The sequence below is a fragment of the Ictidomys tridecemlineatus genome, chromosome 4, assembly GCF_052094955.1.
Source record: "Ictidomys tridecemlineatus isolate mIctTri1 chromosome 4, mIctTri1.hap1, whole genome shotgun sequence".
Lineage (NCBI taxonomy): Eukaryota > Metazoa > Chordata > Mammalia > Rodentia > Sciuridae > Ictidomys > Ictidomys tridecemlineatus.
The window spans coordinates 106,768,348-106,793,688 of NC_135480.1; the positions used below are offsets into that span (position 1 = coordinate 106,768,348).

The 25,341-nt window shown below is 35.1% G+C and overlaps 2 pseudogenes; both read left to right on the forward strand.

Annotated features, from left to right (window-relative positions):
* The first annotated feature begins 8,353 nt into the window (after positions 1-8,353).
* On the forward strand, positions 8,354-9,278 carry LOC101957346 (olfactory receptor 8D1-like; annotated as a pseudogene).
* A 14,846-nt stretch (positions 9,279-24,124) lies between these two features.
* Positions 24,125-25,142, forward strand: LOC101957626 (glyceraldehyde-3-phosphate dehydrogenase-like; annotated as a pseudogene).
* The last annotated feature ends 199 nt before the right edge of the window (positions 25,143-25,341 follow it).

Sequence of the window (25,341 nt, forward strand, 5' to 3'; positions counted from 1 at the left end):
ATCTGTAGCCCACTGCTTTACAATGTTGTCATGTCCCACAGGGTCTGCTCTATCATGATGGCTATGGTGTACTCCCTGTGGCATACTTCCTGTACTCCAGCACTGTATCAATGAGGTACTGCTGTTTATTATTGTAGGGGTTAACACCTTAACTCCTACACTGGCCATCCTTATCTCTTATGCTCTCATCCTCTCTAGCGTCCTCCATATTCATTCCACTGACAGCCAGTCCAAAGTCTTCAGCACTTGTAACTCCCATCTCATGGCTGTGGGCATCTTGTTTGGCTCCATAACATTCATGTATTTCAAGCCTCCTTAGAGCAGTGCTATGGACCAGGAGAAGATGTCCTCTGTTTTCTGCACCACAGTGATTTTCATGCTGAACTCCCTGATCTATAGTCTGAGAAAGAAGGATGTGAAGAAGGCACTGAGAAGGGTGGTTGTGGGGACATAGTCATCCTGATAAATAAGCAATCAAGAAAAAAATAAGAAATCAAGGAAAAATTAACAAGATGATAAGTTGTCAGAGGATCTTTGAAATTTCTGTCTTGCAAAGAGAAAACTCATCATCATTTGCAAAATTCATATTCTATGCTTGAGAATAATTGAGACTTTTGTGGAGATTATTAAATAACAGTTTTCTGATATGTTTCAGGGAAATAAGGGTCGGCAATACAAAATAAGGGAAGGCAAACAAACATTATGAATTTTATCATTATGAAAACAATATTTTATGCCTGTTAGAAACTAGAGAAGTTAGTTATATATGATGGAGGGTCTGAGTGTTGAGACAAGAATGTGCATAAGTGAGTGTATATGCATCTTCATTAATATTTCAGCTTCTGTGGACATCAACATACTTTCTACATATTGTGTTTTATCCAGTGTAAAGAGACATTGTACAGAGGTATCTGGTTTAGTTCACTTGGGAAACTCCTTGGCCTTAATGCTCTCATTTCTTAAAAGAAAGATTAATTTAAATCTCCTTCCCATTTCAGTTTAAACATAATTTGACGAAATTGTCAAGCTGCAGAGTACAGGACATAAATTAAACACTGTAAGAACTCTAAGACACCAGCCCAGAGATCAACTGAAAATGTAAAATATTCTTCCTTGTAAGTGAAGAATTTATTCCAGTGATCTAATTTCAGGTTTTCACAAAGACAAGTATGGCTAAAGATGACCTGTCAATTTTTACTGCTCTGTTCTTTCCCCACCTCTCACACTTCCATCCTGTCACCATGTGTGTTTAGGATGAGATCCTACGCTGCCTCCAGTCTCAGCTTTTCAATCTCTCTATTTACACACAACTTCAACCTAGGGCTTTGTGATGAGTGGGAAAGCTCTTCTTTGTAATAAAATATGACAAATGATTGTAACTAGTTTCATATGGTGGTTGTAACAAATTTCCACCAAGTATAGTGGATTAAAACAATTTGGATATTTATTCTACAGTTCTAGAGGTTAGAAGCCCCAAAGTTCTTTTAATAGGCTCAAATCAAGGTTTCAGCTGGTCCTCATTCCCTTGGAAGTTTCAGGGTAGAGTCCATCCCTTGTTTTGCCTAGATTCCTGGGGCTGCTGGCTGCCTTAGCTTGTGGCTGCATTCCTCCAATTTCTGCCTTGTGCTCTCTGATATCTCTTGTCAGGATATACCTGATTTCATTTAAGGCCCACCTGGATAATATCTGATAATCTCCCTTTATCAAAGCCTTAATGTAGTCACATTTGCAATGTCATTTTAAAATTTTTTTTTCCAGATAAAATAACATTAAAGTGTACCAAGAACACTGATATGAATGTCTCATTTTTTCATCTACCACAGTCCTCAGGGACACAAGGACCTCTGAGATTAATGTGAATGTTACATATTGTCTCAGAGATTCATAGAGTGTTGACTGAGGCAGTAGCATGGAAAAATAATTCCGAAACTGTCTTGAAAACTAAAAAAAAGTACTTTAACTCATTATTGGAAAAAGGATGTGTTCTGCTCAGTTATTGCCAGTGTCTGCCATTACATAAAAATTGTACATTTATTTGTTTCATATGCAACATCCTGAAGAGTCATAGCCCGCCACTAATAACTTATCTTTTATGATCAACGCCAGTACCATGGCCAGCTACAATGATTTCATTTTATTTTACTTTGAGAACTGTGTGATTCTTTGGCTTGACTAGAAGTGAGTGGAACCTCTTCTACATTTTCTGAACTTCTCTATTATAATCGGATACTTTCTAAGCTGGAATAGCGCAGAGTAAGTCCTATATAATTTTCCAGTCATAATTCTTCACCTCCACCATCACCTATGCACAGAATGATTTTGTCCAGAAAGATATCTGCATAAATGAGAGAATAGATATGAATACAGAACAGTACTTCCTGGGCTGTCTTTGGGGCAAATGGTGGAGCTTATTATTCTTTACTTTTTAAAGTGCCTAAAATTTTTAAGTTGCATTTGTCATTTATTAGATATTTGTATGCCTTTCTGTGAAGTAGATGGAGCTATTTTTCAGATAGGGAAATTAAAGTTGACCACAGATAATAAGTATAAAACAAAGTGTAGAGTCTGAGTCCCTTACATGTCAGTCCAGGATTCTTTCTACCTTTTTATCATGAAAAATTCTTGGATCAAATCCAAAGGAATTTTAACATGACTTCTGAATTAAAGAATAATTGATTCCCAAAGATCACCCTTCTTCTTCTGGCATAATTTTTCCTATTATAAAAGTTATATAGCAGTAAGAAATTTAAAAAATAATGTACTTGAATCCTGTTATTTTATAATAGATGAGAAATGAGTCTCAGGGTCATAATGATTTCCTCAAATGTTTTGATTAAGGGAATATTATATATGTAAAGTGCCAAGGCCAAGGTCTTTTACATAATAAGCATCTATAAATAGTATTGCTAATGATAGTAATAATAATAATATCAGTAATAATAATAATAATAGTAATATAAAGATTTCTACTTAGCATTACAATTTTAGATAGGGAAGCTTTGGAACTTAAACTTGCTATTGAATAAATTTAACTTTTACTTGACTGTGTTAATATACTGTATGTGTAAACTTCATTATATATTGTTGAATGCATTTGAATTAACTTCCTTATAGAAGAGAATTAACTTGTGACACCTTGGAATTTGTGGTCAGCAGACACAGGAAAGCTGAAGTGACTTTTAAGTGTACCATCTCTGGCTGTGGATCAGGGGAATGTATTGCTCACTTGTCCTGGGACAAAAAGTACCTTCGACAGGTGTAATGTGTAATGATGAGAAACTGAGAAAGTCACTTATGCCATTGAATGACATTAAACTGCAGTCATAAGAAACAGTATAGGAGGAGCGGCAGCAGAATAATGACAGGGTCCTGGTAATTAATGATTAGTTCAGAGGGAGGGAGTTCAGGAACAATTTTTCTCAGGGTCTCAGGATATTTCTTACTCAAGTCTTAGACAGGAAGGGCAAAGAGGACATTCCTTTCCTATGTTAACCACTCCACACTTCAGAATTTGGATTTTGCAAGACAATACAAGTCCAATGTGGGAAAACAAGTTCTCTAAAATTCAATTTGCTAAGTAAAAGCACCAAACACAATACACAGATAAGTAATGTAGCAATAAAAAATATGAAACTACTATGTACTCTCAGAAACATATCATAAAAATAAAAGAATATTTTCAATCTCCCCAAAATTTTAAAAACTAACCATGACAACCTCGAATATGGATAGTCTTTAAATTGATAAACATACTTTTAGGAAAACATTACATTGTCTTTATCCTCTCCCATTTTCTTTTTTCTTTCTTTCTTTCTTTTTTTTTTTTTAGTAATTCATGAAATCGTATTCAAGAACAAGCATCTGATTTCCAACTTGTTTTGGGGAATCATTGTTCTAATTTTTCTGTGTTACACAATTATCATTGAAAATTTACAAATATAAACTGAGGAAATTCTTTACTCTTGTGACAGATAGCCATAGGGAGCTCAAAGCATGACATGATAATTTTTGCAAAGAGTTATTAAATATTGAGGACTCCAGTAATCTCTGGGCTATAGAGGTCTTGAGGGATTTGTATGTGCAGGAGTTTGTTTTGTATTTCTAATGAGCTCCCTAACATCACTCAACCTCAGATAAAAATTGTGTTTCATATCACCCTCATGTTTTTAAGCTAGGGAAATCTAGATACTATGACTAGTTTAAGGGACTAAGATATGGCATGAAATGAATTTTGATGCTTTATTATTATCCTATGAAATATTTCATTCTTTGATATCATGCCAGAGAAATGCATTGCTTTTTGTTAGATGAAAGAGGGATCTTTAACATGAGCAACGCAAGCAGTTTCTAAGAACATCATTCTCTGTGCAGGTTCCAGGTAAGTGTCCAGTTTCATTCAATATGGCTATCCTGTCATGTCTAACAGTTGGTGACAAGCAAGAGCGGCCACATACAATATTTTGGCTTTACCCAGGAGCATTGGATCCACTATCCTCTCCAGTTGGTCATGTCTCCCATCTAATTCTCTCAACCCTGTTTGTCACTTCTTTGTGACTCAGGTCTCACATCCTTGAGATGATTCTGTGTCTAAATTCAAGCAGCCCTGGTGTAGAGACTCTCACTGGGGTTTTAATTAACTGTGAAGCACTTACTTCCTTGGAAGGTTTCTGGTTTACAAATTCATTAATGTTCCTTATAATCTTGTCCACGACCCTACACCCACAATTCTTTAAGAGATAAAGATATTAAGGGCAGATTATAACCCAAGTAGAGTGTTCAGTTTTGGACTGAATATTAAACATAAATTCCTACCCTTTCATGTATCTTTGATGAATATTCTTAAGCCATTAAGAGATAGACAAAGCTTCCATTTATTTCAAATAACCCTTCTTTACTTCCTTCCTACCTCAGAAGCCCTTGCCACAGGCATCTGCTTTGGATAAAGAGTCTCAGTGAGCCAACTTCAAAAAAGGCAAAGTCTTAATACTTCCAACTACTCAGAGTTTATGAATCTAGAGACAAGTGTTTAAGTCTGACCAGCCCCAAATGTTTAAGATATTTTCATTACTCAAACCAAGGTGAAGGACCTGGAATGAAAAGAAGACATAGGAATTCATCTTCTCCTTACCACATTATGAGCCTTTCTATATTCAACCATATTTCAAAAATATGTGCCACATTAAATTTTGATTAGTGCTTTTAGATAACAATCTTCACATTCATTATTTTAGTTGATTATGACAATCCTTTGAAACAGATATTTTCATTTCCACTTCATAGAGATTTATATCAAATGGCTTGCTCAGTGTTGCAAGCTGGTCAGCAAAAAAGTCAGCCCTTGAACTTAAGACGCTCCTGACACCAAAAACTTCCAATTGGATTGCAAAGCAGACTATGAGTTCACCTTGTTAAACCCTTTCACCAGTTTTATTATCAAGTAGAAATGGCTACTGCACTGAGAAATGGACACATTTCTTTCCAGTTGATTATTAAAAGTTCTTAATATATAAATGCTTACTGTGTGCTTCTGTAAGGGATGTGTGAAAATACTTACTTGAAAAAAAATGACTATGTGTTTTATTTGTTGCTTTTTTTAACAGGACATTATGAATATTGTCTGTGAATATAGTCATGGCTATAGACACAGTGCCTCAGTGTACCCTTTAAGGATGACATGGAAAATGTTCTTTCAGTCATTCTTGTACATTTAATATTCTGTTGGATAGGTTCTTTGGAAGCCAAAAACATCTATGTTCCTCTCTCTGTATTTTCTCCAAGCCCCCATCAGCTTTAGGTAGAATTATGAGATATAGAAATTTATGCTGGATCTCTGCTATTCCTGATCTGAACCCCTCCATGATGAGCAGTGTTCTCAGGCTGCTCACCCTGCATAAGCCCCAAGCCCTGTTGTTGCTCATCATCTATATTTTTCTTTTCCCAGAAGAGTGTTGAAATCTGGACTTTCTGTAACATAAAAATGGTCACATTTCCTTGCAGGCTCTCATACTCTGAGTTTTGAGACAAGTTAGAGGACAATGGGTGTTAAAATATTCATTTATCCCTGAAGTAAAGTGGTGGAAGGGGACTCTGACACTATATTCCCTAGACTCTAGTCTTGTCTCTGCTGTTCAAGTCTTTGTGATTGATTTCTTCACCAGTAAAATACAATATAAATAATAATACTATTTCAAGTTATTGAGGAATAAGATAAGTGAACCTGTGGAAGTAATAAGCAATCAGTGAGTAATAAAGAGTAGGCAGAGAAGGGGAAGAAGGAGGAGAGCAGAAAAAATATTTCTATCTCTAGCTGAGTAGTGAGTAGTGAGTAGTATTCCATGAGTAGTGAATAATGGAAAGTTCACCAATTTATTCAAAAAAGTTCAACAATTTATTTTGTTTGGTATTGTTTACACCAATGACACCATTCTTTCAGGCACCCTGGAAGCTTCTTTTACTGCCACAGTGACAGAAAGTGTTCTGTACGGTAGGGTTTGGGTTTCTTATGCATAAGAGGATAGTGGTTCATTGCTAATGTTGCAGTCAATCAACATTTGGGGGCATAGTTGAGGTCTGAGGAGACTCTCATTATAAGTTTTAGGCTGAGCATCTGGGTTACCCACCCTTCATTAGTGAATGCCATGGTGAAGCCCTTTCTCCACCTCTTTTATCAGCACTGTGGAGAACCAGGAAGTGTTGCAGGAGCACTTTTGTTTTTGTAGTACTTGTAACCAGGACTGTTAAAGTCATTTTTCATTTATGGAGTGATGATTCCATCCTCTATATTTAACTCCTTGATCACCTTCACCTTAGCTGGAAGTTAGAATTTTTTTCCTTTTTTTTGTGTTTGTTTTAATTTGTTCTAATTAGTTATACATGACAGTAGAATGTGTTTTGACACATTGTACACAAATAGAGCACAACTTCCTTTGGCTGAACATGGTGTCCAGTCACACCAGTAGAGTAATCATGCATTTATATAGGGTAATAATGTCACTCTCATTATACTCTCCTTCCCATCCCCACACCTCTTCCCCTCCCCTCACTCTCCTCTGCACAATCCTTCATTCCCCACCCCACCCTCCATTATGGATTAGCATCCACTTATCAGAGGAAACATTTGACCTTTGGTTTTTTGGGTTTGGTTTATTTCACTTAATGTGATATTCTCCAGCTCCAACCATTTACCTGCAAATGTCATAATTTAATTCTTCTGTAAGGCCAAATAATATTTCATTGTATATATGTACAATATTTTCTTTAAATCCATTAGTCTCTTGAAGGGCATCTAGGTTGGTTACATAGTTTAGCTATTGTGAATTGAGCTGCTATAATCATTGATGTGGTTGCAATACAGTACTATGCTGATTTTAAGTCCTTTGGGTATAAAACAAGGAGTGGGATAACTGGGTCAAATGATGGCTCTATTCCAAGTTTTCTGAGGAATCTTTGGTTACACCAATTTACATTCCCACCACAATGTATAAGTGTACCTTTTCCCCCACATCCTTGTAAACACTTATTTTTGCTTGTATTCTTGTAATTGCAATTCTGAGTGGAGTGAGATGGAACCTTAGAGTAGTTTTGACTTGCATTTCACTAATTGCTAGAGATAATGAACATTTTTTTCATATGTTTGTTGATTGATTGTATTTCTTCTACAAAGTGTATGTTCAGTTCCTTTGACCATATATTGATTGGTTTTTTTTTGGATGTTAAGGTTTTTGAGTTCTTTCTATATCCTGGAAATTACTGCTATATTTGAGGTACATGTGGTAAAGATTTCCTCCCATTCTGCAGATAATTTTCGATGCTCTGAGCCTGAGACTTTGGTTCTTTCTTTGTTTGGATATTTTATGGGAAATTCCAGAAACCTCAGAGTGTGAGAAAACTGGGAACATTGATATAGTTATTAAAATAGTCATTAAGCTTTTCTGCTGTTTAACTGTCAGCAAATTGCTATAAGTAATTCTCCACATATAGAAAAATTTTGATTTTGTTTCCAAATTCAGGAGGTAAAGATTTCCAAGTCAATCCATAAGAAGTGTGTGTGTGTGTGTGTGTGTGTGTGTGTGTGTGTGTGTGTGTGAGAGAGAGAGAGAGAGCGAGAGAGAGAGAGAGAGAGAGAGAGAGAGAGAGAGAGAGAGAGAGAGAAGAAATTCTGGACTAACTTGGAGAAGGTTCAGGGTGATTTAGGGTGATAGGGAAGAGTTATCATGATCAGAGGCAATAAAAATTATGCCTTGGTCTTTCTGTTCTTGTTAGCTTCCTAGTGCAGGTTTAGTTTTATTTGAAAGGGGACTGAAGATCTTCTTTAATTTATTTATTTACATTTCTACAGAAATCTCAAAGAAGAATGGTCATAGCAAATCATTCTACAGAAACCATGTTTGTCTTACTGGGTTTAACACAGCAGCCAGAGCTCTAGCTGCCCCTCTTCCTCCTGTTCCTGGGAGTCTACATAGTGTCAGTGGTGGGAAACCTGGGCATGGTCCTCCTGATTGCAGCCAGCCCTCTGCTTCATACCCCTATGTACTATTTCCTCAGCATCTTGTCCTTCATCGATCTGATCTCTGCTTTTCCACTGTCATCACCCCCAAAATGCTGGTGAACTTTGTAAAGAAGAAGAATACAATACTTTATTCTGAGTGCATAGCCCAGCTCTTTTTCTTTGTGGTCTTTGTGGTGGCCGAGGGTTACCTCCTAACTGCCATGGCATATGATCACTATGTTGCTATCTGTAGTCCACTGCTTTTTAATGTGACCATGTCCCCTTGGCTCTGCTGACTACTTGTGCTGATTGCCTTCATCCTGGGTGTTCTACCTGCTGTGGCCCATACAAGTGCCATGATGAAACTGAGCTTCTGCAAATCCCACAGCATCAATCATTACTTCTGTGATGTTCTTCCACTCCTCAAACTCTCTTGCTCTAACACACACCTCAATGAGCTCCTACTCTGTCATAGGGGGATTCAACACTTTGGTGCCTACCCTGGCTGTTGCCATCTCCTATTCCTTCATCTTCTATAGCATCCTTCTCATCCACTCCTCAGAGGGTCGGTCCAAAGCTTTTGGAACTTGCAGCTCTCATCTCATAGCTGTGGGGATCTTCTTTGGGTCTATCACCTTCATGTATTTCAAGCCCCCTTCAAGTAACTCCTTGGGCCAGGAGAAGGTGTCCTCTGTGTTCTATACCACAGTGATCCCCATGCTGAACCCTATACAGTCTGAGGAACAAGGATGTGAAGAAAGCATTGAGGAAAGTCTTGGTGGGGAAATGAGTTTTCTTTTTTGAGAGTTTATAGATGGGGGAAATGAATAGTTTCAATGCAAATGACCCTTTTGTTCTTTTTCTTTGTTATTCTGTTGTTATTCTAGATTATTTTTCTTTTGCACACCAGGACCTCTTAGCCAGGTGCTCCACAACTGAGCTACATTCCTACCCTCAATATCCAGATTAATAAAAAAATGATTTCCTATCTATATTTGATTCAATTTTCAAATTAAAATAAAAAATGTAAAGCAGAAATTAGTGTTCTTGTTTTTCAACATGAAAACTGAAATTTAGTTCCATACTTTTTTATTAATGTAGAAAAGGAATGAGAGTTAAGATGCTGTCAAACATAATTATTATATTCCTAATTTTCCATGTTTGTTTATCTTTGAACACCTGCTATGTGAGAGGTACTGGGTTTTCCACTGATGTGCTAACAAGATAAAGGTAACCTGGTCCTGAATGTAATCCAATAATTCTTGAGGGAACAAGGCAAATATACAGAAAAAAAAAGAAAGAAAAATACAGGAAAAACAGCCATAGAACAAGAATAGCAATTTTACTCAGCAGAACTTTATATGGTTTTGTTATTCTTTATTTTTTATATGCAGTAGATTCAAAACCTCTATTACCATTTTCTTCTTGGCCCTTATAAGGTTTCTGTTGTTGCTATTTTATTTTTGTTGTTGCTTCTTTTAACACCAGAGATAAACTCTTAGGGACTTCTGAGTGCATATTTTCATGGCAGCCTCACCTTTGGTGTCTGCAGATTGTTCTACATTTGCACCTGCTGCAATGGCCTTGCCTGTGTGTGGAACCTGCCTCACAGGGAAGGTGTGGCTCATATGCACATTGCTTCAGTTGGAAAGTGGATATCAGGAGATTTCTGAACTTAAGCTATGCTTGACATTTCTTTTTTTTTAAATATTTTGTTTTAGTTGTAGTTGGACACAATGATACCTTTATTTTTATTTTTATGTGGTGCTGAGAATCCAACCGAGTGCCCTGCACATGCAAGGTGAACCCACAACCCCAGCCCAGAACCCTAGCCCTGTGCTTGATATTTCTGAGCATATGACTAGAGCACAAATAAAAACAGAAAATCTGGGGATAGCTTGAGCTCTGCAGATAATGTTTTTGTTGCATTCCAGACCACATGTAGCAATTCCATCTTTTTGGGGGATGACATGGGTTGGGTAGAGAGGGGTGGTAATAAAATATGCTTCTAAGCTTTGTATCCCTAAGCTGATTTCCCTCCTCCAAGGAATGTTTCATTGAATTTCCACCATCTTAACTTCCATCTCAAATTGATTCTATTCATCCTATATCACACATTAAACCAGTTGTGTTAATTGGAAGTTATTGAAATTACATCTTTCTCCCTTTGCTTTTTTGTTGCTCTTGTTTTAGCCAATATACTTTTTAGAACAAAATGTTTTAAATTTTATCTTAGGAATCATTCTAATTGAGACATATGAAATCAGTAGGTTTTCATCTATAAAATCCCACTGTTCTAACAAAGCATATCTACCTTTAGGTCCTCCCTTTTATAATACCTCCCAGATTTAACTTCCCATCAAGTTGTTTACCCAGGTCCAGGACTTTCGTCATGACATTGTCCACTTCTCCTTAATGAGTCTTCTCTGTACTTTATTCCATGTATTTCTTCCGTGAATATTTTAGGGTCCAGATAATGCTTTTATCTTTTCTATCTCTCCTGTTTCTTATGTCCTTTCAGCATTTGAGAGGACACGTATTACTTACTCTTTTTGCAACTCACTTTTTTATATCCCACATATAGAGATCTTGTAGTACTTGTATTTCTGTCCCTGACTTGCTTTACTTATCTATTTGCTCTTTTTTCCAACACCATTACTTTTTTATAATTAACAATCTAGGAAGATTCTGAATTTCAAATCGTTATTTCTATCATGTAGATTTTTAATCTGCTTTCATCTCTTCTTGGAATGTTTAATTTACTATGTCCTTTATTTATCTGCAATTTTCTGCTGCTCTTAGTGGGATTTAAAACTGCATCATTTATAAATCATTTCATTTACTAAACAGATTTGTAGAAACAGAATGTTTTCAGTCCATATTCTTAGCCTTTAATTTTACTATACTTTGATTGAGCTGCTTCTTCTTCCCTATAAGATGAAATATTCTTTTTATGGTAAGGTCTTCCTCTTCATTTTTATTAGTTGTTAATGAAATCTACAATCTACAACCCTTTTGTAGGGGAAAGCTCTAGCTTAGGAGACAGATATTTGCAGTCCTGGAAAGAGCTTATGCCTTTAACATATCCAAGTTTAGCTTAAGCATGAGATCACTTGGTAGACATTAATTCTCCTCTTCCTCCTCCTCCTCCTCCTCTTTCTTTTCCTTTTTTCCTCTTTTGCTGAGGCTCAAACCCAGGGCCTTGCATATGCTAGGCAAACACTCTACCACCGAGTTGCCTCACTACCCCAGAGAGTTAACTAAAAAATTAACTCCCTTAAAAATAGTGTGAAAATAACAGATGATTGTTCTAATCCCTTTTGTCCCCAAATTACTTTTTATAATTTTTTTCTACTTGAAAAGAGCTTTCTCTGTATATTTAAATTTAAGCTGCAACAATATTTTAAAGCATCTTGTGTAATTGCTTAGTTTAGCTCAAACTACCCAACCTACATTGTCTGAGTATCATGGAACTCTTAGTTAAATCACATTATTCAAAGGACTTAATCTTTGTTGATGTTAGGGGACAGATTATTAAGGATGGTGGAAACACAAGCTAAAGAGAATAATTCTCTAAAATGAACCCACTGTGCTTACCTCCACATGCTTTCTTTACCAAAAAGCAATTTGCCTGCAAACCTTTGTAGCCTAAGTGAACAGGATGTCACATTCCTCAGCAACCTACCCATTATCTGAAAGGAAATGCAGGCAGGAGATAACCTTGATAAAAGGAAACAAGAGAGAGAAGTTTGTGACATTTTCACAGACCATTCTGGAAGATAAGGATAACCCCTCCTGCTGACCACAAAATCCATAAGGATGTATGAATAACAATTCAATTAGAACCAGTCAACATGGGCCAGGGTAATCTAGAATGGCCATGGCAGTGAGCATTTGAATGTTTGATGTCACCCTGCTTCAGTTTAAGTCAAAAGATTGACCTGGGTGGAATTCTCTGAAACTTCCCTGGGATCCCCACTAAAACTGGAGCACAGGTGAGGCACATTGGACCCTTCCTCTGTGAGAGGACCCACTCTTTCCCTTGAAAGTATCCCTTTTCCTTTTCCTAATCCCTTCAATAAACTCATGCCTATTACTCTCAGTGCCATGAAACCTTTATGACTTGGTCACAAGAATTTGGGTTTGAAGAGGAGGTCTTCACACTGCCTCAGTTTCTTGGAGGTCTCTAATTTTGTAACATTGAGACATTTGTCTGTGTTGAAGTCGTCCTAGAACTAGCAGCGTGGTCACTGGAAAAATAAATTTTCCCTCACTAAAAATTACCTGTCTCTAAAAAGAAAGAAAGAAAAAGAAAGAAAGAAAGAAAGGAAGGAAGGAAGAAAGAAAGGAAAGGAAGAAAGAAAGAAAGAAAGAAGGAAAGGAAGAAATAAAGAAAGAAAGAAAGAAAGAAAGAAGAAAGAAAGAAAGAAAGAAAGAAGAAAAGAAAGAAAGAAATTTACTTGTGAACAGTCCTGCTGTATATGCACCTGTGAAAATGAAAGTCTGACATCCTCAGCTGTTAGCATCTAGTTGCTGCTTCTTGAGATCTCAATACTTGGAAGCTATGTATATAAATTGTAAACTATCAAAGTAGTGTCAAATGAGTGTTACTTCATGACACTGAGATAAAAATCCATTTCTATCTCCCTATTAAAAATATAAGACTCAAATGGTTAGCTTTTGCATCTAACTTTATTATTTTTTTTAACTTCTTTATACCCCTGGTCCATTATACAAGGTATCATCTGTTTGGAGCTGCAATGATTTGTGTTCTGCACAAGTTGAGAGAAAAAGTAAATTAGTTGTAAAGTGAAGAAGTAAAATATCTTTCTTACAACTTTATTATTGCTAAGGTGTATTTTGGGTAAAGTGATTGCTTTTTTTTAATTATAGCTGTATCCTTATGCATAGTTGTTGGGTTCATCCCAACAAACTTATACTTACAAGGAAATCAAATTCAGTTTGCGATCTTTCCCCTTTTCCCTCCGTCTTTTCTCCCTTCTCCCATTCTCCTTCTTCTACTCTACTGGACTTCCTTTTTCTCATCAAATAACTTATATTTGATAGTTTCTTTATGTTACCCTACTCACCAAACTCTAGAATTAAACAAAATTACCATGAATCACAGAAAGTGCTGAATCCATGTAGGTCTCTATTAGCAGTTGTAGGACTCATAGGCAAGAGCAAAGATATATTCATTTATTTAAAATAATATTCTTTATTATAAACACAATTACCTTTATTTTATTTATTTATTTTTATGTGGTGCTGAGGATTGAACCCAGTGCCCGACACATGCCAGGCAAGTGTTCTACAACTGAGCTACAGCCCTAGCCCTGAAAGATATATTCTTTATGAAAATATGCTAACTCATAAAATTTATTATTTATTATTAAAATAATATATTATTTTAATATATATTATAGTATATAATATATTTAATATACTATGACATCTTGATAATATATTTTAAATGATATATTATTATTTATTATTTATATAACATTTTTATTTACTATTTATTGTGAAAATATGCTAACTCATGAAATATAACACAGAAACGAACATTTTCCCTTTTTTTTATTAGTTGCTCAAAACACTACAATGATCTTGACATATCATATATCATACATTTGATTAAATGGGGTATGAATTCTTAGTTTTCCATGTGTGCAGATTGCAGGATCACATTGGTTATACAGCCACGTTTATACATACTGCCATACTAGTATCTGTTGTATTCTGCTGTCCTTCCTATTCCCTTCCTATCCCCCCTTCCCTCCTCTCCCTTTCTACCCCATCTACTGTAACACATTTCTCTCTCTCTTTTTTTTTCTTCCCCCTCACACCATTTTATATGTAATTTTGTATAACAACTCCTTCCATCTCCCATGCAATTCCCCTTCTCTCTCCCATTTCCTCCCACCTCTCATCCCTGTTTAATGGTAATCTTCTCATGCTCTTCCTTCCTGCTCTGTTTTGAGTTGCCCCCCTTATATCAAAGAAGACATTCGGCATTTGTTTTTTAGGGATTGGCTAGCTTCACTTAGCATAATCTGCTCTAATGCCACCCATTTCACTGCAAATCCATGATTTTGTTATTTTTTAGTGCTGAGTAATATTCCATTGTGTATAAATGCCACATTTTTTTTTATCCATTCATCTATTGAAGGGCATCTAGGTTGGTTCCACAGTCTAGCTATTGTGAATTGTGCTGCTATGAACATTTTCCCTTTTGAAACTCATCAATCAGATGAGCAGCCCCACCTTCCAAGGGAGAATTGGTGAACTTGCAGTACTAGAGGAATAGGTATCCCACCTCATGGATGGAAACATCAGGAATGAGGAATGTCTCATCCCATACATTAATTTTAGGACTTAGAAAATCAGGCTCCACTCAGCAGCTTCGGAAGCTGAGGCAGGAGGATTGCAAGTTCAAAGCCAGCCTCAGCAACTTAGTGAGGCCCTAAACAACTTAGCAAGATCTTGTCTCAAAATTAAAAGTAATAACAGAAAAAAACTGGGATGTTGCTCAATGGTTCAGTGCCCCTGGGCTCAACCCCCCATACCAGAATATTTTTAAAAAATTTAAAAAAGGAAAAAGAAAAAATAGAAAATCAGACTCCAGTCAATTCAGAGAGGAAGAAATGGTGGCAAGACTATAGTAAGACTATGATGAATAAAAATAGAATAAGAGGATATAATTTAGTTAACTTGTTATAATGATTAGGTCTTTTTGCAGAAGGAGGAGTAAGAACTAATGGAAAAGAGGAAAATAATTTTAGCTGAACAAAATTGAGCTATGTAAATGCTGCTTACATTTATAGAAAGGTAGATAAAAATCATTCAATGGGCATATATATATACACATATGTATTCATATACATACACATATTCATATTCATATACATATGTATAAACATATTCATACATACATATAAATGCATATGTATAATTAGCAAAATAAAAATTTTAAGCTCTATTAGGAATAGAAATTCAAATAAAACAAGTTATATAAGTTATCTAGAATTTACCTACGAAATAGCAAACATTTTTAAAAATCTTGAAAGTGAGTACAATAGGACTTATATAGAAATATTCATATTAATTTGTATAAGACATTTTGATAATACATCAAATATATTATAATTTTATAAGAGCTTTTGACGAGTTATTCAATTTCTATGCATGTGTACTTTAGAAACCAAAGTTACATGTCAAAGGTAAAGTTATGACATTTATTGCCTTGCTATTATAAAAGTAAAATAATGAATGCATAAAATTCACTCAAAGGTTTATGTTTGAATTTGGTATAGATATAAAATAGAATAAGTATGATTCAGACACAATAGAATAAAAAGCAATCATTATAACAATTTTGTAAAATAATACTGAAAAGAAAATTATCTACATGGGAAGTGTGAAGTGATAAAGGCATGACGAAAGGTGCTCACATATGTGATGTACTTAGATGAAAAATCCCTAGTGTATTAGCAGGCATTTTTTTCCTTTTCCTACTTAAATAAGCACATAGCATGCAAATTTAAATGGATAACACTTTAGGGATGACTTTGACATCCTTTCTATATTTCATTGTTGAGTGCAGGGAGATAAATACAAGGGGTTTCCTCTTTGATTCCAAGTGTTTTTGAAGACATTCTTCTACTGCATACCAGTGAATCTTCACATATATACATACAACATGCAGTGGAATGCAGCTCCTCGGATTGTTGACGATGTTTATACTTAGTGACTCCCCAGATAAAGACTTGAACATTGGCATTGCACCAGGAGGCTTCCTCTTTCTTCTTTCTAGAAAATGCCTACCCCTAAAGGAAGCCATTATTTTGACTTGTACAGTTGGTTTTGCCATGTTTGAACTTCATATAAATGAAGCCATAGAATATATATACTCTTCTATGTCTAGTTTATATACTCATACTATGGTGCATGTATGCAACCTCCGTCATGTGAATACAGCACATTTTATTTATCTATTCTCCAGTTTGATAGACATTTGTGTGTTTATTTTTTAGCTGTTATAATTAAATTTTCAATGAATATTCTTTTTCTGACTTATGGTTGATATATATCCTCATTTTTCCTGGGTATTTTTTTACTCCAGGTTATATATCTCCTTGATGTAGAGTGAATTAGTAGTTTTTGCTGAAACAGCTTTATAAAATAATGCCACACTATGTCCTAGGGCTGTTGGGCATGCTATACTGCAACTCTCAGTAAGAGAAAGCACCAGTTTCTCCAGAACATTGCCAAGATTTAGTATTGTGATATTTTTAATTTTAGCCTTTTTGGTGAACTTGTATCTCAATATAGGCAATAACCTGATGTCTAAGTATGTACCACATTCATTTAGCTATATATTTTTTTGGAAGTGACAATTTAAAATGTTTTTTTCCCCAGAATTTTGAGGTAACATTGTGGTGACATTGCTTGCCTAAATTAAAATTTCTCCAGACATTCTTCTCAAAGCTATACATATAGGTTAACTAAAATAAAAAGTAAAACCACATGATCACTGTGCCTTCAGCACAGCTAGATAACAGCACAAGCAATATTAAGTAACACTCCTATTAAACAAAAGAAATTGAGTCTAATAGCCTTCAGCATTAAAAGGACCATTTAATGCAAACATGATAAAAAAGATACTTTTGGTAAACCAGAATATTGACTATGGGAACCAAACTCAAGTCAACTAAAAAGCACAAAAGACTTAGGGTGTAATCTTAGAAAAATAGCACTTCTAGGTGAGAGGATGAAACCAACTCAGAGGAATCATATGTATACTAGATAGGGGAAATGACAGACAAAAAGTTAAAAATTCTGAAATATAAAAGAAAGTCAAAACAACAACATAAACAGAAAACATATACCCAATCTATTCCTAAATGCTGTGCAAAAAAAGAAAGAAAGAGAAAATATTTCCACTGAAGAAACTGCACATACCTATGCTGACAAAAGAGAGTAGAGTGTGGAGATTAGATGAGATCTAGTCATCAGCTGATCCTGCAATGTAGGCAAAAGCCAAGCCTGGAAAACAGTCCTTGCCAAAAGGCAGGGATGTGAACAGCCTTCATACCAGGCTCTCACCCTAATAGTTATCAGATGTTCCAGTACGATGGGTTTTCTGGGTACAGCACAGATGTTTGTAACACTGTAACAGCAGGATAGTTAGAAAAAGTTTCCAGCTCTGTAACTTTTTAGTGCATAAAGATACTTCTTAATAACTCACAAGCCTTGAACAATTCACGGAGCCTTATATTTAAACTTCCTATAAGACCCTATATAATAAACTCGTGGGGCTAGTTCTGGGTCTCTGTGACTCTGTCAGAGGGCAGTGTCCCAACTGGCCCCAGCTTTGCTTAAAAATATCTCTGTGTTTTCTTTGTCTCTGTGTTTTTCTCCATCTCCTGATGCCCCTATTGGAGATCTTTTGTTGATGCTGCGTGGGTCACAGCACTGTAGGTACACTGCAGTTACTGCAAACTCTCAAAAGGCAAATCTTGTCCACAAAATGTACGAGGAAATCCAGCTGGGAAATCTCATCATAGTAACAGTAGTAAAAACAGTCTGCATTGTAGTTGTGGTTGTTCACTGGCAATGGCCAATGTGGAGCATTCTGAGGAAGAAATATATTTTCACCTGGCAAGGAATGACATTAACAAATATGCTCATTTATCAAACCAGTTGGTATGCACCCTTGATATATGTTTGTATCACAGAATGTAAATAATCTGAAAAAAAGTACAATAATGAAAATTGATTTCCTAATTTAACAACTGAACATAAATCAATAAATTAGAAAAAAATCAAAATATATAATTAATTATTAAATTAATAAATTAGAAATAAAACAGACATAATTTAAAAATCAAAATCCTGAATTAAAAAAATCAACCAAATAGGCAAATCTTTAAGTAAATTAAAATAAAAGATAACACATCAATGTACAAGATATGAAATAAATAACACAAATAAGCCAGTGAAACAGGAATGTAAACTAGGAGAAATTAGTTTGAGATCTTTGTAGAGACGAATCTTAAAATTTAATTAAAAGAGTTTCCTAGGAAAATATGGTTTACTAAGGTTTTACCCTCCAGCAATTGTAAGATTTAACAGATTCATTTCCATTAAGGATGCAAGTTAAGAAACAATCCTAAAGAAAAACACAGGCCCAGAGGGTTTCAATTGGCAATTCCACAATAAGTTCAAAGACAAAATTGGCCCAAAGCTTAAAATAGAGTAAAATATCCCAGAGAATAAAAATAATAACAATCTTCCAAATTCCCTTTAATTAGAAAGTATAGCAGGAATCGTTATAGACCTATAACATTCAGAATATCAAAGCAAAAACATTAAATACAGTATTAAAAGGTTAAACAAAACCACTAAATACAGTATTAGCAAACAGAATCTAGTACTTGAATAAGAAAATAGAGGACCTTGACCAAGTGGGATTTATCATAGGAACGTACAATGTTTTGACATTAGGATCCTATAATCCTATTATAAATCAAAGGATAAAAGAAAAATATATAACATGATTAAAAACCTATTGACAAACTCAAATTTTAATTACTTATGTTAAAAACATTGTATAAAAGAGAAAACAGATGTTTACTTTCTAAATATAATGGAATATACCATGATTCAACAAATAGTATATCACAGAGGAAAACACTGAGTTATTCCTACTAAGACACAGAAAAAAAGAAATGTGTCAATGCAATAGACGTGAGAAACCACATAGAAGCTTAAAAATTAGGAGAAAAGAAGAGTTACCTCTAGTTTCAGATGATATAAGAAAACACCTCAAAATTCTTAGAGATTCAGTAATAAAACTAAAAATTCAGTCATGCAATAAAAATATTAACCTTCAGAAATAAAAAAATGTAACTACTATAAACCTCCTTTACAATAACAACAAAAAGTTAAAGTACATGCTATTATTTTTAATACAAAATGGAAAAAAACTCTATGAGGATGTAGCAGGAAATGAGGGTCAGGATACCAAGATCTGGAAGCAACACTTTATTAGTGCTACCATGGCCCAGAGGGATAATTCCCAAAGTCTGAGCCCTGAGTGCAGCAGGGCTTTTATTTTTATACAAAAGCAAGTTTTGGGTACATCAAAGCAAGGGAGCTCATGCAATTCTATTGGAGTGTGCATTCAACATTCTGTATATGGGTACAAGCTTTCAACAGCCTAGTAACTTTTAGCTCATACAGGGATTGTTCTGTCCCAGCTGTTTTGTTTCCTGCGTCTGCTGCTGCTATGCAGTTGTTACAGGTACCTGTTAACTGCTGCAAGCCCCTATGCTTAAATGTCAGTAAGTAGAGCTGCTGGGTGCCAATGTGTGAAATCACAGCCTGTCAGCTCTTAAACTGCTGAAGTTTCCATTCTATTCTACCACAAGGAAACATTTAAGTCATTCTGAAAGATACAAAAGTAGATTTAAACAAATTAAAAGATACTTATTGGTTTGTATTTTGTCCCATTTCATGGTTTTCATTTGCTTTCCATGCTAATAATACTGAACATGTTTTCATGTGAATTATTGTTCATTTATCTTATTTGTAAAGAATCTGGTTAAATTTTTTCAGTTTATTATTCAATTTTTGAGTTATTATTATTTAATTTTATGTAAATTTTATAGTAGATGAATTCTGTTTATGGAAACAAGTCCTCTATCAGATATGTGTACTGCAAATATTACATCCCCAATGTGTGACTTGTTCTTTCATATTCTCAGTGTTTTTCAAAGAAAAAATCTATTTGATTTTGATGTTCAATTTATTGCTTTTATTATATGTATATTCCTTTAAAAATCCTTTATATATTTTGAAGTTGCAGAAAACTTCCTTCTGTTAGGTTTTCCTATATTTTTTTTATGGTTTTAGGTTTTACAATTAGGCCTGTGATCCATTTTGACTACAATTTTGTGGTTAGTTTATTTACTTTTATCAGCACTCAAACAGTTGTTTTTTTTATTCTGTCTAGACTTATTGTATTAATTATTGGGTGTGGAGGGTGTAGTGAGCTTATATAGCTACAATAGAGGTGTGGCAAAGCTGGGTGATTTAGTACTAAGGTTCAAAAAGAGAAACACCATGCAAAAATAATTAGAAGACAATTGAAAAAAAAAACTACAGGGAAAATTAGAACTACCACATATTAAAACACTAAAAAACTTGTAAAATTAAAAAAAAGGTGCTACTACTGCATCAAAAGGCAGGAAGTACAATGGAATATAACATCCAAAATATGATTGAACACATATAGAAATTAAGGGTTGTTTTAGTCAGCATTTTCACTGCTGTGACTTAAAGACCCAACCAGAACAATTTTCGGGCAGGAAAATTTTATTTGAGAGCTCAGAGTTTAAGAAGTCTTAGTCTATAGAAGAACAGCTTCATTCCTCAGGACTGGGGTGAGGCAGAACATCATGGTGGAAGGGTGTGGCAGAGGGAAGCAGCTCACATGGTGATCAGGAAGCAGAGAGAGGGTCTCCACTTGCCAGACACAAATATATACCCCTAACCATACTCCAATGCCCGCCTCCTCCAGCCACACCCTATCACTTCAGTTACCACTCAGCTAATCTGTATCAGGAACATTTTTTTTTTTTTTTTTTTTTTTAGAGAGAGAGAGAGAAGAGAATTTTTAATATTTATTATTTGGTTTTTGGCGGACACAACATTTTTGTTTGTATGTGGTGCTGAGGATCGAACCCGGGCCCAAAGCATGCCAGGCGAGCACGCTACTGCTTGAGCCACATCCCCAACCCTGTATCAGGGACTGACTTAATTAATTGGATTAAGATTCTTACAACCCAATCATTCCTCCTCTGAACCTTCTTTCACTGTCTCACATGTGAGATTTTTAGGGTTACCTCACATCCAAAACATACCAAGTATAATATAAAGTCGCATCTAATATAGCTGGAAAGAGAAGGAATCTTTCATTTAGCAATGCTAACAATCTAAAATACCTATTCAGGAAAAGAATACAGGACTGGGGTGAGGCAGAACATCATGGTGGAAGGGTGTGGCAGAGGGAAGCAGCTCACATGGTGATCAGGAAGCAGAGAGAGGGTCTGCACTTAGCAAAAGAATGAACTCCAACACTAAATTTTAAAATTGAAGTATTTAAAGTTAAAAAACAAATGCAAGGGGGTATTCCTCTATAACCTGGATGTGTGGAGAGGTTTTCTTAATCTTGCACAAAATCCTAACACATTTAAATTTTTTTATTTTACTACTGAGTTTTTAAATATCACCAACAAGAAAAATAAAATCACTATAAACTACTCTGCCTCTTTGTGGTATTTCAAGATAACTTCCCATCTCTACATGCTGATAGAATCTTCAAATGCTCTGACACACATTCTGTCCTTATTTTATACCTTATTTTATAGTTAGTTCAGTGGGAGATTAAAGTGCCAGTTGCTTAAACTTACCTGGAACCATCTAACCTACAACTGAACTACATATTTTAATTATATGAACATTTTATAGTAAGATATTAGAAACAATATCAATATTCATAGAAGGATTTTATTATAATTTCCAACTTTATTGAATTACAATAGCATTTAAATGACTATATTATCCATCCACAAAAAGAAGTTTCACCGTTAAATAATTTACATTACTTATACAGTCATTAAAATAAAATAAAATCCACATAGATAGGAGAAAATCTCTGAAAAGTAATGTAAGTAGAACAAATTAAATATTAAAATTAACTATTTAAATTCATAAATCAAAAGCAGCAAAAGAGGAATAGCTTTAAATAATAATATAAAAAACAAAATTTCAAGCTCAAACTATTAGGCCAAAGAAAAATAATAACCTTGTCAATGAATATTATACTCTCCCAGATGGTTTTGTTGATTTTTTACAATTGTAGATTTTCAGTGATCTTAAATCACTGACATAGCTCTACCTTAAAAACTTGAAAAAAATAAGAGCAAATGAAATCCAAAGAAGCAGAAGAAAGGAAATAATAAAGAACAGAGCATAAATAACTGAAATATAAATTAATAAATCAACAAGAGAAAATTCAGTTAACCCCAACTAAATAAAATTCAATCAAAATCAATCAGAAAAGAAAAACTTACTTTATTTTCTGAGATCAATAGAATCAATAAGTCTGTAGCAAGTTCGGTTAGGAAAAAAGGGAACATAATTACCAATATCAGAAATTAATTGATAAAAATTAAGAAACTTGAATGGACATAAATGCCTCAAATTCTAGAACTTAAATATAAGTGGTAAATACACAAAACCCCACAAACTACCTAAGTTTACTCTAGAGAAAATTTATAACCTAGATTTTTCCTTTTATTTTATTTTATTTTTTAAAAATTGAATCAGAAAATCTTCAGACAAGGGAAAATCCAGATGCAGATTTCTCTGATAAATGATATTAACCATTTAAGGAAGCAGAAATTTCAACTATACATGAACACTTCAAGAACTTTCAGGGAAAGCAAATAACTCATTTTACTCATTTTATAATTTAACTCATTTTATAACACTAAAACCCCCCTGTTACTAAAAACCTGACAAAGATATCACATAATGGAAAACTGTAAACAAATATCCCTCTTGAATAGATGCAAAATTATAAACAAAACAAATCTCTTAGGAAGATAACATATCATGTCAAAGTAGAGGTGTTCCAAGATTTTAACAATGTTATAACTTTTGATAATAAATGGAATCAATGATATTTTTAAAAATAAAACATATTTCAATAATTTAGAAGAAACATTGACAAAATACAACCTTATTTTCTCATTTAAAAAAATCCCAAATTCGCAACAAACCAGGAATAAAAGAGAAATTTCTAAATATGATAAAAAAAATCTATGATAAACTTACATCAGACTTGTGAATGACTGAATGATTTCCTTCTAAGATCAATAATGTCAAAACGAAATGCCCTTATCACTTCTATTCAATATTTTATTGTAAGTGTCAGGTGCTACAATAAGGAAAAAGAAAAATGACACTGAAAGGAAGTAAAGCTGTCTGTAGAAAATTTAGCAAAGCCTCAGAACATCTACTATGGTGTATATATTTAGTAAGAGTTTCAGGTGAAATATTTTTACTCTAATGTGTTTCTATATAATAACAATGAGCAAAACAAAATTGAAATAAAAATAAGTTAATAGAGAATCAAGCAAGTGAGTATTAAGATATACCTTAAAAATTTTTTTAAAGAATCTCTACACTAAAAAATGGAAACTAAAATGTATTGCTAAGGGGAGACCTAAATAAATATTATAGCATTTCTAACCAGGTCTCTGAGTTAGAAATCTCATTAATCAAATAATGACAACTCTTTTCAAGTTTATCTTTACATTCAAAGCAATAAGGAATTATTCATCAGACTATGTGTATGTGTGTGTGTGTAAAAGTTGACATGCTGATCCTAAAATATTAATGGAAAAACAAAAGACCTAATATAATCACAACATGGAAAAGATGAAAAATAAAGAGAAACAAAATACAATATCAAGACTTATCATAGGCTCTATGATCCTCCCGATTTGACAGACAGCCACATCCTCTATTCTCTTGCAGTGCTAGCCATGACCCTGAGACATGATGGTGAATTTCAGAGTGAGCAGATTTGGCCGTACTGGATGCCTGGTCACCAGGGCTGCTTTCAATGGTGATAGAGTCTTCAAATGCTCTGACACACATTCTGTCCTTATTTTATAAGATGGATCTTGTTGCTATCAATGACCCCTTCATTGGCCTCAAATACATGGTCTACATGCTCCAGTATGATTTTACCCAGGGTAAATTCAATGGCACAGTCAATGCTGAGAATGGGAAGCTTGTCATCAATGGAAAATCCACCTCTATCTTCCAGAAGTAAGATCCCACCAATATCAAATATTGATATTTGATGCTGGTGCTGAATATGTGTGGAGTTCACTGGTGTCTTCATTAAACATGAAGAAAGCTGGAGCTCATCTGAGGAGTGGTGCCACAAAGGTCATCATCTCTGTCCCTTTTGCGATGCCCCATGTTTGTGATGGGTGTGAGCCATGAGAAGTACAACAACTCCCCCAAGATTGTCAGCAATGCCTCCTATACCACCAAATGCTTAGCTCCCCCGGGCCAAGGCCATCCATGATAACTTTGGCATTGTGGAAGGACTCATGACCACAATCTGTGCCATCACTGCTACTCAGAATACTGTGGACGATCCCTTTGGGAAACTGTGGCATGATGGATATGGGACTGCCTAGAAGAATATCATCCCTGTATCCACTGACTCTGCCAAGGCTGTGGGCAAGGTCATCCCTGAACTGAATGGGAAGCTCTCTGGCATGGCTTTCCGTATACCCAATCCCAACATGTCATTTGTGAATCTGACCAAATATGATGACATTGAGAAGGTGGTGAATCAGTCATAGAGGGCATCTGGGGCTACATGGAGGACCAGGTCATCTCCTAAAACTTTAACAGTGATACTCACTCTCCCACCTTCGATGCTGGGACCAGCATTGCCCTCAACCACCACTTTGTCAAGCTCATTTCCTGGTATGAAAATGAATTTGGCTACAGCAACAGGGTGGTGGATCTTATGGTCCACATGGCCTCCAAGGAGTAAGAGCCTCTAGATCACCTGTCCCAGAAAGAACACAGAGGAAGAGAGAAGCCCTCAGCTGCCAAAGAGTCCCTGCCCCTAACTCAGTCCCTCAACACACTGAAAATCTCCCCTCTTCCCAATTTCCATCCCAGACCCCTTGAAGATGGGGAGGGGCTTAGGGAGCCCTACTGTCACATACCATCCATAAAGTTCACTGCAC